This window comes from Macaca fascicularis, chromosome 17 (genome assembly GCF_037993035.2).
Source record: "Macaca fascicularis isolate 582-1 chromosome 17, T2T-MFA8v1.1".
NCBI lineage: Eukaryota > Metazoa > Chordata > Mammalia > Primates > Cercopithecidae > Macaca > Macaca fascicularis.
In genome coordinates, this window is record NC_088391.1 from 35,681,917 (window position 1) to 35,697,550 (window position 15,634).

A 15,634-nucleotide genomic window follows, 5' to 3' on the forward strand; every position below is an offset into this window, starting at 1 on the left:
ACATAGTGACACTGTTTCAAGGGATGTGTGTAAAATCTTAGCTTCTATTAGTCCTATGGAATTAAGCCAATTATTGAAACTTTGAACCTATTTTCTTCACATTTAAAATAGTATGTCCTCTACATCCCTAACAGAAATATAAAAATCTACTCTGATAATGTAATTGAAAAAGTTATATAAACTTTAAAATATGGTACGGTTTTAGTTATATTAATTAGGGCTGATGTGCTTTTATGTTTTTATTCTTAAAAATATTTGTTATAGTAACGGTTAAATGTCTTGTATTTTATAAAAATAATTTTGGATGTTAAACTTTTGTAATTTTTGCTTATATGATTATGTATTAGTCCACTTTCTCAGTGCCAATATAGAAATACCAGACCGAGATCGGGCAATTTACAAAAGAGAGAAGTTTAATGCATTCACAGTTCATCATGGCTGGGAAGGCCAGACAATCATGGCAGAAGTTGAAAGGAATATCTCACATGGCGGCAGACAACTGAAGAGCGCTTGTGCAGCGAAACTACCTTTTTTTTTTTTTTTTTTTTTTTTTCCTTGAGAGGGAGTATCGCTCTGTCATTCAGGCTGGAGTGCCGTGGTGTATTATGGGCTCACTGCAAAGCTCTGCCTCCCAGGTTCATGCCATTCTCCTGCCTCAGCCTCCCAGGTAGCTGGGATTACAGGTGCCCACTACCAAGCCCGGCTAATTTTTTTTTTTTTTTTTTTAATTTTTAGTAGAGACGCGGTTTCACCACGTTAGCCGGGATGGTCTTGATCTCCTGACCTCGTGATCGGCCCGCCTCGGCCTCCCAAAGTGCTGGGATTACAGGCATGAGCCACCGTGCCCAGCCTGGAAACTGCCGCTTTAAAAACCATCAGACCACTGGGCGCCGTGGCTCATGCCTGTAATCCTAGCGTTTTGGGAGGCCAAGGTGGTTGGATTACCTGAGGTCAGGAGTTTGAGATCAGCCTGGCCAACATGGTGAAACACTGTCTCTACTAAAAATACAAAAATTAGCCAGGTGTGGTTGTGTGCACTTGTAATCCCAGCTACTCAGGAGGCCAAGGCAAGAGAATTGTTTGACCCTGGGAGGTGATGTTGCAGTGAGCCCAGATCATGCCACTGCACTCCAGCCTGGGTAACAAATTTAGACTCTGTCTCAAAAAATAAAAAAAAATAATAAATAAATAAATAAAACCATCAGATCTTGTGAGACTTATTCACTATCATGAGAACAGCACAGGAAAAGCCTGCCCCCGTGATTTAATTACCTCATACCAGGTCCCTCCCACAACGCATGGGAATTAAAGATGAGATTTGGGTGAGGAAACAGCCAAACCATATCGTTCTGCCCCTGCCTCTTTCTTAATCTCATGTCCTCACATTTCAAAACCAATCGTGCCTTCCCAACAGTCCCCCAAACTCTTAACTCATTTCAGCATTAACTCAAAAGTCCACAGTCCAAAGTCTTATCCGAGACAAGACAACTTCCTTCCACCTATGAACCTGTAAAATCAAAAGCAAATTAGTTACTTCCTAGATGCAATGAGAGTACAGACATTGGGCAAATACAGCCATTTCAAATGGGATCAATTGGCCAAAACAAAGGAGCTACAGGCCCCATGCAAGTCCAAAATCCAGAGGGCAGTTAAATCTTAAAGTCCCAAAATAGTCTCCTTTGATTCCACATCTCACGACCAGGTCACACTGATGCAAAAGGTAGGTTCCCATGGTCTTCGGCCATCTCTGCCCCTGTGGCTTTCCAGAGAACAGCCTCCCTCCTGGCTGATATCATGGGCTAGCATTGAGTGTCTGCAGCTTTTCCAGGAGCATGGTGCAAGCTCAGTGGATCTACCATTCTGGGGTCTGGAGGATAGTGGCCCTCTTCTCACAGCTCCACTAGGCAGTGCCCCAGTAGAGACTTTGTGTAGGGGCTCCAACCCCAGTTTTCCCTTCCACACTGCCCTAGTGAAGGTTATCCATGATGGCCCTGCCCCTGCAGTAAACGTCTGACTGGGCATCCAGGCGTTTCCATACATCTGAAATCCAGGCGAAGATTCCCAAACCTCAACTGATGTCCATGCACCCACAGGCTCAACACCATGTGGAAGCTGCCAGTGCTTGGGGATTCTACCCGCTGAATGAACAGCCCAATCTGTGCCTTGGCCCCTTTTAGCCATGGCTGGAGCAGCTGTAACACAGAGTACCAAGTCCCTAGGCTGCGCAGCGGGGCCCTGGGCCTGGCCCATAAAACCATCTTTTTCTTCTAGATCTCTGAGTCTGTGAAGGGAGGGGCTGCCAAGAAGACCTCTAACATGCCCTGGAGACATTTTCCCCATTGTCTTGGGGATTAACATTCCTCTCCTCATTACTTATGCAGATTTCTGCATCTGGTTTAAATTACTCCTCAGAAAATGGTATTTTCTTTTCTATTGCATTGTCAGGCTGCAAATTTTCCAAGTTTTTATGCTCTATTTCCCTTTTAAAGCTAAATGCCTTTAACGGCCCCCAGATCACCTCTTGAATGCTTTGCTGCTTAGAAATTTCTCCTGCCAGATACCCTAAATCATCTCTCTCAAGTTCAAGTTCCACAAATCTCTAGGGCAGGGGCAAAATGCCTCTAGTCTTTTTGCTGAAACATAGCAAAAATCACCTTTACTCCAGCTCCCAACAAGCTCCTCATCTCCATCTGAGACCACCTCACCCTAGATGTCATTGTCCATATCATTACCAGCATTTTGGTCAAAGCCATTCCACAAATCTCTAGGGAGTTCGAAACCTTCCCACATTCTCCTGTCTTCTTCTGAGCCCTCCAAACTGTTTCCACCTCTGCCTATTACTCAGTTCCAAAGTCGCTTGTACATTTTTTGGGTATCCTTTCAGCAGTGCCCCACTATACTGGTACCAATTTACTGTATTAGTCTGTTTTTACGTTGCTGATAAAGACATATTTGAGGCCAGGCGTGGTGGCTCACACCTGTAATCCCAGCACTTTGGGAGGCCGAGGCAGGTGGATCACCCGAGGTTGGGAGTTTGAGACCAGCCTGACCAACATGGAGAAACCCCCTCTCTACTAGAAATACAAAATTAGCCAGGCATGATGGCGCATGCCTGTAATTCCAGCTACTCGGAGACTGAGGCAGGAGAATCACTTGAACCTGGGAGGCAGAGGTTGTGGTGAGCCAAGATCACGCCATTGAACTCCAAACTGGGCAACAAGAGTGAAACTCCAACTCAAAAAAAAAAAGACATACTTGATACTGGGCAATTTACAAAAGAAAGAAGCTAATGCTAATGCCCTCACAGTTCCACATGGCTGGGGAGGCCTCACAATCATGGTGGAAGGTTAAAGGCACATCTCACATGGCAGCAGATAAGAGAAGAAGATGCATTATGCAGGGAAACACCCATTTTTGAAACCCTCAGATCTTGTGAGACTTATTCACTGTCACAAGAGCAGCATGGGAAGGACCCTCCCCCATGATTCAGTTACCTCCCACCAGGTCCCTCCCACAACATGTGGGAATCCAAGATGAGATTTCAGTGGGGATACAGCAAAACCATCTCAGATTATTTATAATAAAATATTCTATATTTATTCTTGGTTATATGTACTTTTAAAAATATTAAACTATTAATATTAAACTATTAATCTCAGAATAGTCCTTCAATGCTATTAACCAACACTGCTGCTCAAATATACAAAAATTTAACTGTCAGAAATTGTTTTCTCTGAACATATATATCTATGCTTTATTTAATTATATATATTATCTAATTTTACTGAGGTAAAATTTGAATTTCAGGTAGACGTTTTATTATCAGGAAAAACCCAATTTCTAACAATTTCCTTTCAGAAAAGAAATCCTACCAAATTCTTAAAAATTCAAGGTCTAGATTCACTTGAAAGGGTAGATCTACTTGTATTTCTAATTTATTTCTCCCAACATTGCATCTTTAACAATTTAAGCCTATACAAATGTTGTAAGCATAGTGTGGAATCATAAACCAAATATACTTCCTCTAGCTTCATCAGTTATCATGATTTTGTCCCAATTACTCTACACACATGCATCGTTTTCTAGTTCATTGTAGACAGAATGCTTCATTCCTATCGCCTATGGAAAATAGCATCCTATTACATCATAACAATGACCATATATGTAGTACAATCAACCAATACAACATTTATATAATATTGTAATCTACAATCCACATTCAGATATCCTCAACCATCCCATTTATATATTTTATGTTTATTTTTTTGTTGTCTGTGTTTATTCTTTTCCAATATTGCATCCACAATAGATTATGCTCTTTTGTTTTTCATCTTAGTTGGCATCTTTCTTGAAGAAATGTTTTTTGCAATACACCTTTGGATTTAAAGTCATCACAATTCACTGAATTTTTTCAGCACTGTTTTCTTTAGTCTCTGGGTGTATTTTTTTATCCTCTGCTAGAAGTTGAATACAGGGTATAAACTTTCAGTTATAAGACGAATAAGTTTTGAGGGTATAATATATAGCATGATGACTATTGTTAATAACACTGTATTTTATACTAAAATTTGCAGAGACAGTGATCTTAAATGTTCTCACCACACAAACACAAAAGGTAGCTACATGAAATCATAGATGTGTTAATTATCTTTATGGAGTAATCATTTCACATTGTACGCATATCTCAAATAATCACATTATATACTTAAATATATATAATTTTATTTTTATTTATATCACAATAAAGACAGGAAAATATATATGTTTCTACAGAAGAGTGATTAGTGTTGAGTCAATTAGTTTTGTTTTGTTTTGTTTTTAAGAAGAACACTCCCTCCCACTAAACGGTAACCAGAATAGGTGAGTTTCACATATTATTTTATACTTTATACAAGTGAAATAATACAGTACATACTCCTTTATGTCTGGCTTCTTTTTCTCAGCATGAACTCCCTAAAATTCATCCATCCTTTTGCTAATTCTCTCACTCCCTTGCTTTATGCATTTCATTGTGTAAATAGACCACACATTATTTACCCATTCTACTACTTGTGGGTGTTTAGATAATTTTAAATTTGTTCCACTATAAATACTTATAATCTAATCATCCTACTACTTGACATTTTGGTGAATATATAAAGAAAAAACTAGAAGCATGACAGCTTGAACATAGAGTATGTCAAGGTTTTATTGTAATAGGAAAACCCAGAAATATTTTCTCAAGTGACCATAACAAGTTACCCTTCCTCCCGCAGTGAATAAGAGTTGTGGTTGCTTCCTATCCTTACCACATATGACAGTTTCGATATTTCGATTTTAGCCATGCTGCTAGGTTATTAGTTGTAATATACTGTAGTTGCATTTTTAACTTATTCATTATCTTGAGCACTGTTTATATTTTACTAACAATGAAACAGTGTTCCTGTTGTATTGTCTCAATTTTTAGTCATTAGTAAAAATTCTCTGTCTTATGGGTTTGAGTCCTTCCTTAGATATACATTTCCAGTAACTCTTTATACTGTTAGTAGTTTTCTTTATTCTTATTGCTTTTGTAAACTAAAGTTCTTAATTTTAATATGATCCAATTTATAGTTTACATTTTTATTAGTAGTACATTTTTGTCATATTTAAGAAATCTTTGTATACTTTAATGTCATCAAAATGCATTAAATTTTTCTTTTCCTTTTCATCGAAACTCATTTGAAGTTGTGTATGTGTGTATAGTGTAAGATAGGGAGCATAATTTTCTTCTTAATAATATTATATTGATCCTAATCAAGTGGCCGTTTATAAGCAAGTGTACTTCTGGAATCTCTATTCTGTTATATATTTTAGTTTCTGTAAACTTACACCAATACCACATTATTTTAATTACTATAGTTTGATGGTAATTGATATCTGATTGTTCAGTTATTATTCATCTTTAAGACTGCTCTATCTATATGCAATCTGCATTTTGCTATATATTTTTAGAATAAGATTAATTTGAAAAGAATTAACACACAATACCAAGTTCTTCAATCTATGAATATATTGATCTTAATATTTTTTAAGTCTTCATTAGTGATGTTTTGTAGTTTTCTATGAAGAAGTCATATATCATATACACACACACACACACAAAATATATATATAAAATATATATATATATATATATATATATATATATATATATATATATTTTTTTTTTTTTTTTTTTTTTGAGACAGAGTCTTGCTCTGTTGCCCAGGCTGGCGTGCAGTGGTGCAATCTCGGCTCACTGCAACCTCCACCTCCCAGGTTCAAGTGATTCTCCTGCCTCAGCCTCCCAAGTAGCTGAGATTACAGGCACATGCCACCATGCCCAGTTAATTTTCATATTTGTAGTAGAGACAGGGTTTAACCATATTGGCCAGGCTGGTCTCAAACTCCTGACCTCGTGGTCCGCCGGCCTCGGTCTCACAAAGTGCTAGGATTACCACATCTGGCCATATTTTTATTATTTTTCTAATTATTTGTTAAATTTAATTACATTATAAAAGCAATATTTTTAATTTTAATGTCCATAATCTATTACCTTTTATTATATTGCTGGTTTTATTGGTAAATATACTATTTTTACAATTTTTGTCCCTATGGACGTCTCTTTCTTTTCAGTGTTTTTACTGTGGTTGTAATGAACACAATTATCATAATTCATGCTAACTAATATTTTCAAAATTTTGAAAAACATATCTAAACACTTTAAAAAATAAAAATATGAAATGATTACATTTCTAAATATTTAATACAAAGTAACTGAGTAAAATATTTGGACATATAACGTTAAAAAGCAATAAAGTATAGAAAAGACAACACACAGATTGAGAGGAAATATTTGCAAACCATAGACTCAATAAGGGATTATATCCAAAATATATAAGGAAGTCAAATAACTCTCTTTACAAAAACAAATCTGGCTTAAAAAAAAAAGGCAAAGGATCTGAATAGACATTTCTCAGAAAAAGACATATAATGCCCAACAGATATTTGAAAATAATATTTAATAGATCTAATCGTTAAGGAAATGAAATCAAAATTACAATATTTCACCTCACACCTATCAGTAGGGCGATCATCAAAAAGACAAAAATTACCAACTGTTTAAAACCATATGGAGAAAAGGGATCCCTTGTACACTGTTGGTGGCAATTTAAATTAATGCAAACATTATGGTAAACTGTATTAAGGTTCCACAGAAAGTGGGAAAATATAATTATTATATAATCCAGCAATGCTACCTTTGGGAGTTTATTCAAAAGATTTGGAATCCATATGTTAATGAGATGTCTGCACTTCCATATTTATCGCAGCACTATCGCCAAGTTATAGAATCAAGTCAAATGTGCATCAACAGATGAATGGATAAAGAAAATGTGTCATATATACACACAAAAATACTATTCAGTCTTAGAAAGGAAAGGAAATTATGTCATTTGTGACAAGGTGCATACACATGGATAACATTATGTTAAGTGAAATATGTGAGGCACAGAACAGCAAATTCCACATGTTCTCGCTTATATGTGTAATCTAAAAAAGTTGAATTTATTAATGAAGAAAATAGAATGCAGTTACCAGAAGCTGAGGATGTGGGGTAAGTGATGAGATGGTAGCCAAAGGTTGCAGCACCTCAGTTTAACTATAGGAATAAGATTTGTTTATTTGAGATCTATCGTGCAGCATGGTATATATAGTTAATAATAGTGTATTGTACATTTCAAGATTTCTAAGGGCAAATTTCAAATGTTCCCAATACAAAAAAGACAAGTATTTGTGGTGATGGATATATTAATTACCTTTATTTAATTATTTCATATTGTATTCATGAATCATAACATCATTTGTACCCCAGAATTTGTCAACTTACAATAAGAAATTTTTAAACACCTTCAAATTGAATAAACATAAGGCATGAAATATCTATTTATATAAAACTAGTAAAACTGGGAATTTGGAAAATCAGCAAATTTTAATCATTTTATTTATGAATAAAAAGATAATTTAAAGAGAATAAGAAAATAATTTCCTATTGTAATCAGATTTAGCCAATTCCCTTTAACATGATTTATAATTTCATTTCCAAAACTCATATATTTTAGAAATCTAACTATTTGCAAATCAATTATGTTTACATTATAAATCATCACTTAGTTGGATAACTTTCACATTACTTAAGGAATACAACTTCTTCTTTAATTTGTGAACTAGAGTTACCTGGGGATCTTTAAATATAATAAAATATAATGTGTTATCTGTGAAGATTTGGAAACAAAATACCAGTCCAGTTTTCTATGGAATCCTTTCTCTTTTTCACACCCACACATACCCACCCACACCCATACACAAGTCCTTTAGCTGCACCCAGGCAAGAGATAAAGGTTTTGCTTTGTTTTGTTATGTTTTGTTTGAGACAGATTCTGACTCTTTACCCAGGTTGGAGTGCAGGGGCATAATTTTGGCTCACTGCAACCTCTGCCTCCTGTGTTCTAATGGTTCTTGTGCCTCAGCCTCCCGAATAGTTGGGGTTACAGGTGCTTGACACCATCCCGGCTAATTTTTTTTTCTATTTTTAGTAGAGACAGGGTTTAACAATGTTGCCCAAGCTGGTCTCAAACTCCTGACCTCAAGTGATCCGTCAGTCTGCCTCAGCCTCCCAAAGTGCTGGGATTACAGGCATGAGCCACCGTGCCCTGCCAGTATGGTTTATTTTTTTACAATTAAGGAACTAATGTTTATTCCATATTTTGTCAATATTTCCAGTACTGTTTTCTGTTCTAAAATTCCATGTAGGATACCATTTTGACTTTAGTTTTCATTTATTCTTAGGCTACTCACAGTAGTGAGAGTTTTTCAGATTTCTTTTTTTTTTTTTTTGACCTTGACAGTTTTAAAGAAGACTGGTCAAGTATTTTGCAGAGTGTCTCCCTAGTGGAATTTGTCTAATTATGGATTTATTTAGTAATTAGACTTGGTGGATATGTTTTGGGGAGGAAGACCATAGTGAAAAGTACATTCTCATCATAGTATAGGGTACATGCTATCGATATGATTTATCACTGTGAATGTAAACCTTGGTCAACTATCTGAGGTACTGTTATTCAGTAGACTTTTATATTTTACTTTCTCTTTGCATACTGTTCTTGTTGGAAGAATTGTACTCTTTAGAATTCTTTTGCTTAAGTGATTTTTCTCTTCTTCCCTTATTATTTTTCAGTCATTTATTTGTATTGATATGAGTACTTGGATATATACTTTATACTTTGGTATATAACCCAATACTACTTTATTTATTTTACTTGTTTTATTACTCAACTGGTTTCATCTTTGGCCATTGAACTCTTTTATTTGGCTACTGTATTGTTTTGATATACTCTCATTACAGAAGCTTTATTTTTTTCCTATAGTGTTTGTTTGTTTGTTTAACTTTCTAGCACTACAGTGCTACAATGTTTCAATATGGTTCCTTCAACTGAAGACTAGGATTAGAAATCAACATCTGGGCTCTGAGGACGCTCTTTGCTACTGGTTCATTTTTGACGATCTTATATGGACATATACATATATGTGTGTCTACTAACTTGTATATATACATATATATAAGTAATTCTATATATAGCCATCTGTATCTATATTAAGAAAAATGTCATTTTTCAAATATAGATCATTTTAGCCTTGATGATCTGTAAATTATTTGTCAATTGTACATCTTCTTTGATTGATGTCTGTTCGGATATTTGGCCCATTTTGAGTAGGTTGTTTGATTTCTAATTTTTTATTTAAAGTTCTTTGTTTATTTGGACACACATCCTTTATCAGAACTTGTACATAATTTATTAGAATAATATCTATGTTTTTCATTTTATTGTAATATTATAAATGGTTTCATGATTTTAAATTTCAAGTTCTAATTGTCCATTACTGATATATAGGAAAAAAATGGTTTTGTAAAATAACCAATGTTGATAGTATATACTTTTGCTAGTATTAAGTATTTTCTGTCCATTGTTTGGCGTATTCTATATGGGCAATTGTGTGATTTAGAAACAGGCACAGTATTATTTTTCCCTGTGATATATGCATACTCATTATTTCCCTTTCTTGTCTTATTAGACTATCAAGAATTTCCAGTACGAGCTTGAATAGGAACGGTAAGAGAAAACATTCTTGCCTTCTTCATGACCTTAGGGGAAAATCTCTGGTTCCTCAGCATTAACTATGTTAGCTATAGAATTTCTTGAGTTGTGCTTTATCAAGTTTAGGAAGTTTTCCTACGTTCCTAGTTTGCTGAGCATTTTTTTTTTTTTAATATTCAATTTTGTTAAATGCTTTCTATGAATAAATGTGACCATAAATGTTTCTTCTGTAACTAGTTTATGAGGTAGATTGTGTTGATTTTATTTATTTACTTTTTTTTGGCCATGTGAAATCAGGTTTGCATATTTGTAATAAATCTCCCTTAGTCATGGTGAATAATTAATGTTCTACATTGTTAGACAGAATTACCACACATTTTGTTTAAGTGTTTTTTGTTCTTGTATTTGTATTTGCTTATTGCTTTGGCATTCATAGTTGTAAGAGAAGAAATATAGGTTTTTGTTTTTTTGGGTTTTTTTTTTGTAATGTTTGTGTCTGGTTTTGGTAATAGGGTAATGCTGGCCTAATAGAGTGATTTAGGAATTGCTTCTTCTGCTTCTATTTTCTGGGAGAGATTGTGCAGAATTGCCATTTTTTTTAATATGCTGTTTGAACAAAATAAGGATTTGTTTTCATCCTAACTATATTTATTCCTATATGTTCACCAGCTGGACTTTTTGCCAAAATGAGCTAGATTATATTAAGAAAAAAATTAAGCTATTTTATCTTTTATCATTTACATTTTTAAACACATGTATTGACTCCATACAAAATTAAATATCTACATACTGTTAAATTTAATTAACATAATAACTACATTTTCCTCTTTCATTAAAATATTCTCAATGCCTCACTCAATAAATAGTACACACTCAGTAAACAGTCATTGCCTAATCATGCCTCTACACACACACAAAGGCATTTGGCAAAAAAGTTTCAACAACTGAAAAATCAAGTTGTTGGCTTATTATAAAGAATAATAATCTTATATATTTTTAATGCTTAATGAAAACAGTAGGAAATCACTAATCGTAGATAGATAAGGTATGGTGAAATATCTTATGCCAATTTGCCTCCTACAAATTAGCTAGCTAAAACAATAATGGAACTGAATTGTCCCCGTATGTTATGACATATAAATAGCCATACACTTTAAAATAATGTCCTATAATATGAACTGCGTTGTTGAAAATGATAAGTGGACATTGGCATATTAACACTATAAAAAGGGCACCAGTTTTTAAATTGTTAAAATTCTCATTGTCATACAGCTAGATAATCAGTATATGTCAATGTCACATTTAACACATTAATGAGAGAACCAGCAGAATGACAGGGCTTATTAAAATTTAATATGAGAAACTGGGACTTACATAGTGTTGAAATAAGATTGCTAATTTCAAGAACTGTGAAAAGTGTGAGAATTTTATACTACTTTCAGGCCTGACACAGTTTCGTGGATACTTGTAGAACATACGAGATTCCTGGGTCAGAGACAGATGACAGTTAATCACAGCAATATAACTAATCAGAATATAGCATTTTTGTTTTTGATTTTACTTTCGTTCAGTTCCATGATCTTTAATACCTATAAGGCATTGGAATATGTCAAAAAATTGTAGTAGACCAATTAAACAGACAAGGTAGACTTTATTCACAACTATTGCATTAGCAGTGAACAAGTTATTTTCAAGCTAATTGCTATCTGGAAGCCAAAGGGTTTCTTCTGTGTATTCCTCCTTGTGAAGCTGAAAGACCCACTCCACACAATCCCTAGACAAGAAATTAGGAAAAGTAGCAAGATTATAACAATCAAGGAAAGAGACTGACCTCAACTTCACTGAAAAAGGAAACAGAAAAGAATAGTTTTAAAGCGCTACAGTGAATTAGTAGAAAAGTAATGGAGAACATTATCAGAGAGGTGTTTAATGTGATTAAGACATCTGTGTTTGTTAATTTGTGCTTATCTGAGTTTGGCTCCTACCCTTCTACAGAGACAAGACTACTATCTTTCCTAATGATTATATTTAAAAGGGATGGCTGTCACTTTCTTATAAGATGTTCCTCGCCAGGCACAATGGCTCACGCCTGTAATCCCAGCACGCTGGGAGGCTGAGGCAGGCAGATCACTTGAGTTCAGGAGTTCGAGACCAGCCTGGCCAACATTGTGAAACTCCTGTCTCTACTAAAATTACAAAAATTAGCGGGGCGTGGCGATGTGCTCCTGTAATCCCAGCCACTTGCGAGGCTGAGGCAGGAGAATCTCTTGAACACGGGAGGAGGAGGTTGCAGTGAGCCGAGATGGCACATCTGCACTCCATGTTGGAAGACAGAGCAAGACTCCACCTGAAAACAAACAAACAAACAAACAAACAAACAAACAAAAAACCTAGCAAGAGGCAGAGGCCGGCGGAGAAGGGGAGGGGCGGGGGTGCGAGGGGGAAAGGGAGGGACGACGGGGGTGGGGGGCGGCGGATGTTGGGAGGAAGGGGAGGTCAGGAGGAGGGAAGATTTACATCTCAAAGGAAACAAAAAATAATTTATAACTACACATTTTCTAATATAAAAGGTCATCTCATAGCAGGAGGGCATAAGGCATAAGTGAGTGCACAAGAGAGAAATCAGGCCAAGCTCATCTTTTTTGTCAGGAGCTCACTGTCAGTGTAACTAACCCACTCCACAAGAACAGCATTAAACCATTTTTAAAGCTTCCACTTCCCAGTACCACTACATTGATAATTAAATTTCAACATGAGTTTTGGAGGGAACATTCAAACCATAGCACATTTTTGCTGCGTTGTCAATAAATTTAAAAGCATAGGGTATTAGGTTAAATAGTTAACTTCTGTCTTGGGGCTTTACAAAGCCGAGATTAAAGTCATTTACTTGGTCTAAGGCTAGGATTCCACAAGCACTAGAAAAGCATAACATTAATTACATCAGAAGACTTTGTAAGCATCTTTTTCACAAAAGAAGTGTAATAATTGTAACTGAATAGTGGACTGTATCAGAGAAGTACATTTAAATTAGCATTACTGGCATATATATATATATATATATATATATATATATATATATATATATTATGGGTATTCAGTTGTGTGATGGTGGAAATGAGGATTCATTTTTCTTTCTTTTTGAGACAGGGTTTCACTCCCGTCACCCAGTCTGGAGAGCAATGGTGTGATCCCAGCTCACTGCAACCTCCACCTCCAGAGCTCAAGCGATCTGACCACTTCAGATTTATTTTTATGACAATATACTTATTTACATATGTTTAATCTGACTTAAATCTTTATATATGTTATTGGTCATTGCTTGGAAAAGTTGGCAGATAAAATGAGTAATTTTTTTTCTATATTCTGAGTAGTTTTTTTCACATTCAGTAAATGTTTTCTTATAATCTATGTTAATATTTCTCATATTTCACAAGTCTTGAGAAATATGATTAAACACAATGCCATTTGAAGAGGGTTTTACTCTAGTTTTTACACTGTATCTGCTAAATTGAGATCAAAGACAAGAAATATTTTCTTAAATGCTCATCCAAAAGTAAAGTATTAAAAGTAATATAAGATTATTTCTTGAGTCCTTGCTTTTTATGTGACAAGGAAAAGAACAATGGTCATACCGAAAAGGGTGGTGGCCATGTGAAGCCCACTTGCTAAGCATACGCTGCCTGCTGAACACCGGAGGATGTGCCCATTCAGTCGCTCAACACATAGAAATGACAAATACTCAAAGTGATGGACATCTCAAATATTCTGACTTGATCATTACACATTCTATGCATATAAAAGTATCATATTTTACATAAATATGTAACATTACATGTATCAACAACAAAAAAATAAAGTAGCATGGAAAAATGTGTTATTCGAAATAGAGTAGAGACCATGACCTTCAAATCCCCAATATCAATAACTAAGGGCATTTGTTTCTTTCTTTTATATGTATTAATCACATATTAAAATGCATTATGTAAAGGAACATAACTATACTTACATCTAGTTGCTACCTTAGTATTTATTTCTATTTTCTTTCTTATCTATGATTAAAGATTAATCTATTTAAATAACTTTTTTCTGTAGAATGCATGAATGACAGATTTGGATGATTAGGTAATTTCCAAGAGTTTCTTCCAAATCTGTTCACAGTTACATATTATTGCAATTATAAACACAGCATTGTAATTGGCTAATTAATCTTCTTCTTTGTGAAAGAGGTAAAAGCTTTTCTTCTTTACAGATAACAGACAAGTACTAGCAATTTCAATCTACATAAAAATAAACATGCGTGCAAAACCTATAAGAAAAACAAAAACACTTTTAAAGAGAAAGAACCCTGAAAATGTATAGTTGCACGATTTGTCTTATATAAATTGTTACCATTTTTCACATTCATCAGAAATAATTTATTTCTCATTCACTGTATTTTGCCATGTGCAAATGAAAGAATTCCTTATATTAACAGTAAACGTGGTCATAAAACTAACAATCTTATTATTCTACTTCAGCTGGGTTGTTTTGGCTAAAATCCTACTCTTGGAGATATCTGACAATGTTTGGAGACATATTTGGTTGCCACAGCTAGAAGAACTTGGGTGTAGGGTTGGAGTATCACTGACATTTTGTGAGTAGAGGCCAAGGATATGGTGAAATATTTACATTGCACAGGATAGTCCCTAAAATAAAGAATTATACAGCCTAGAATATCAATAGTGCCAAGGGAAGGTTAACAAATCCTGCCCTACTTCATGTTTTCAAAGCTACCACAGACTATTAGACAGAAAAACTGTTTTTGTTTTTGTTTTTCACACCCAGAGACCTCATAATAAATGTCTGGCAGCTAATTGAAAGATGGATGTGGTGCTGAAGATTTTCACTCTTAAAAACAGTATTCAGATCTTATCAGTTCCCATCTGAAACACATGTAAGAAACATATTTCTCAGTTGGTGATTTTTCAAAAGCAAACAGACCTTAACTAGATCAAATAAACAGGTGAATAATGATCAGATTTTGATATTGGAGATTCTGAAAATGAACTTATACATTTATTTGTCTCAACAAAAGCTAATGTATAGGTTAGAGTAGTTAGGGTACAGGAAAATTAGGATATGAAAAAAAATCTTAATTTTTTTTTCTGTTTTAGTGGACTGCAACTCAGCAAGCCCATCTAGAACATTACTACTTACAGTCAGCTTAACAGGCTAAAGAAATGTATTGTTCTTCAACATCTACAAAAGATAGAACACTAAGGATCCCAAAAGATAAAATCTTTCATACTAACTCATTATAAGGTTTAGCCCCATTCATTATTACACAGGGTATTGATATATGAAAAAAAAATAGGGAGGATAGAGAGAGAGAGAGAGAAATATACTGAAAAGGTAAGAAATCTTCACGGTTCAAAAAACACCAAAAAATTAAAAAAAACAAAAAGACTATATGTATTGCAGAAGCTCAGTTTAAGCATGTA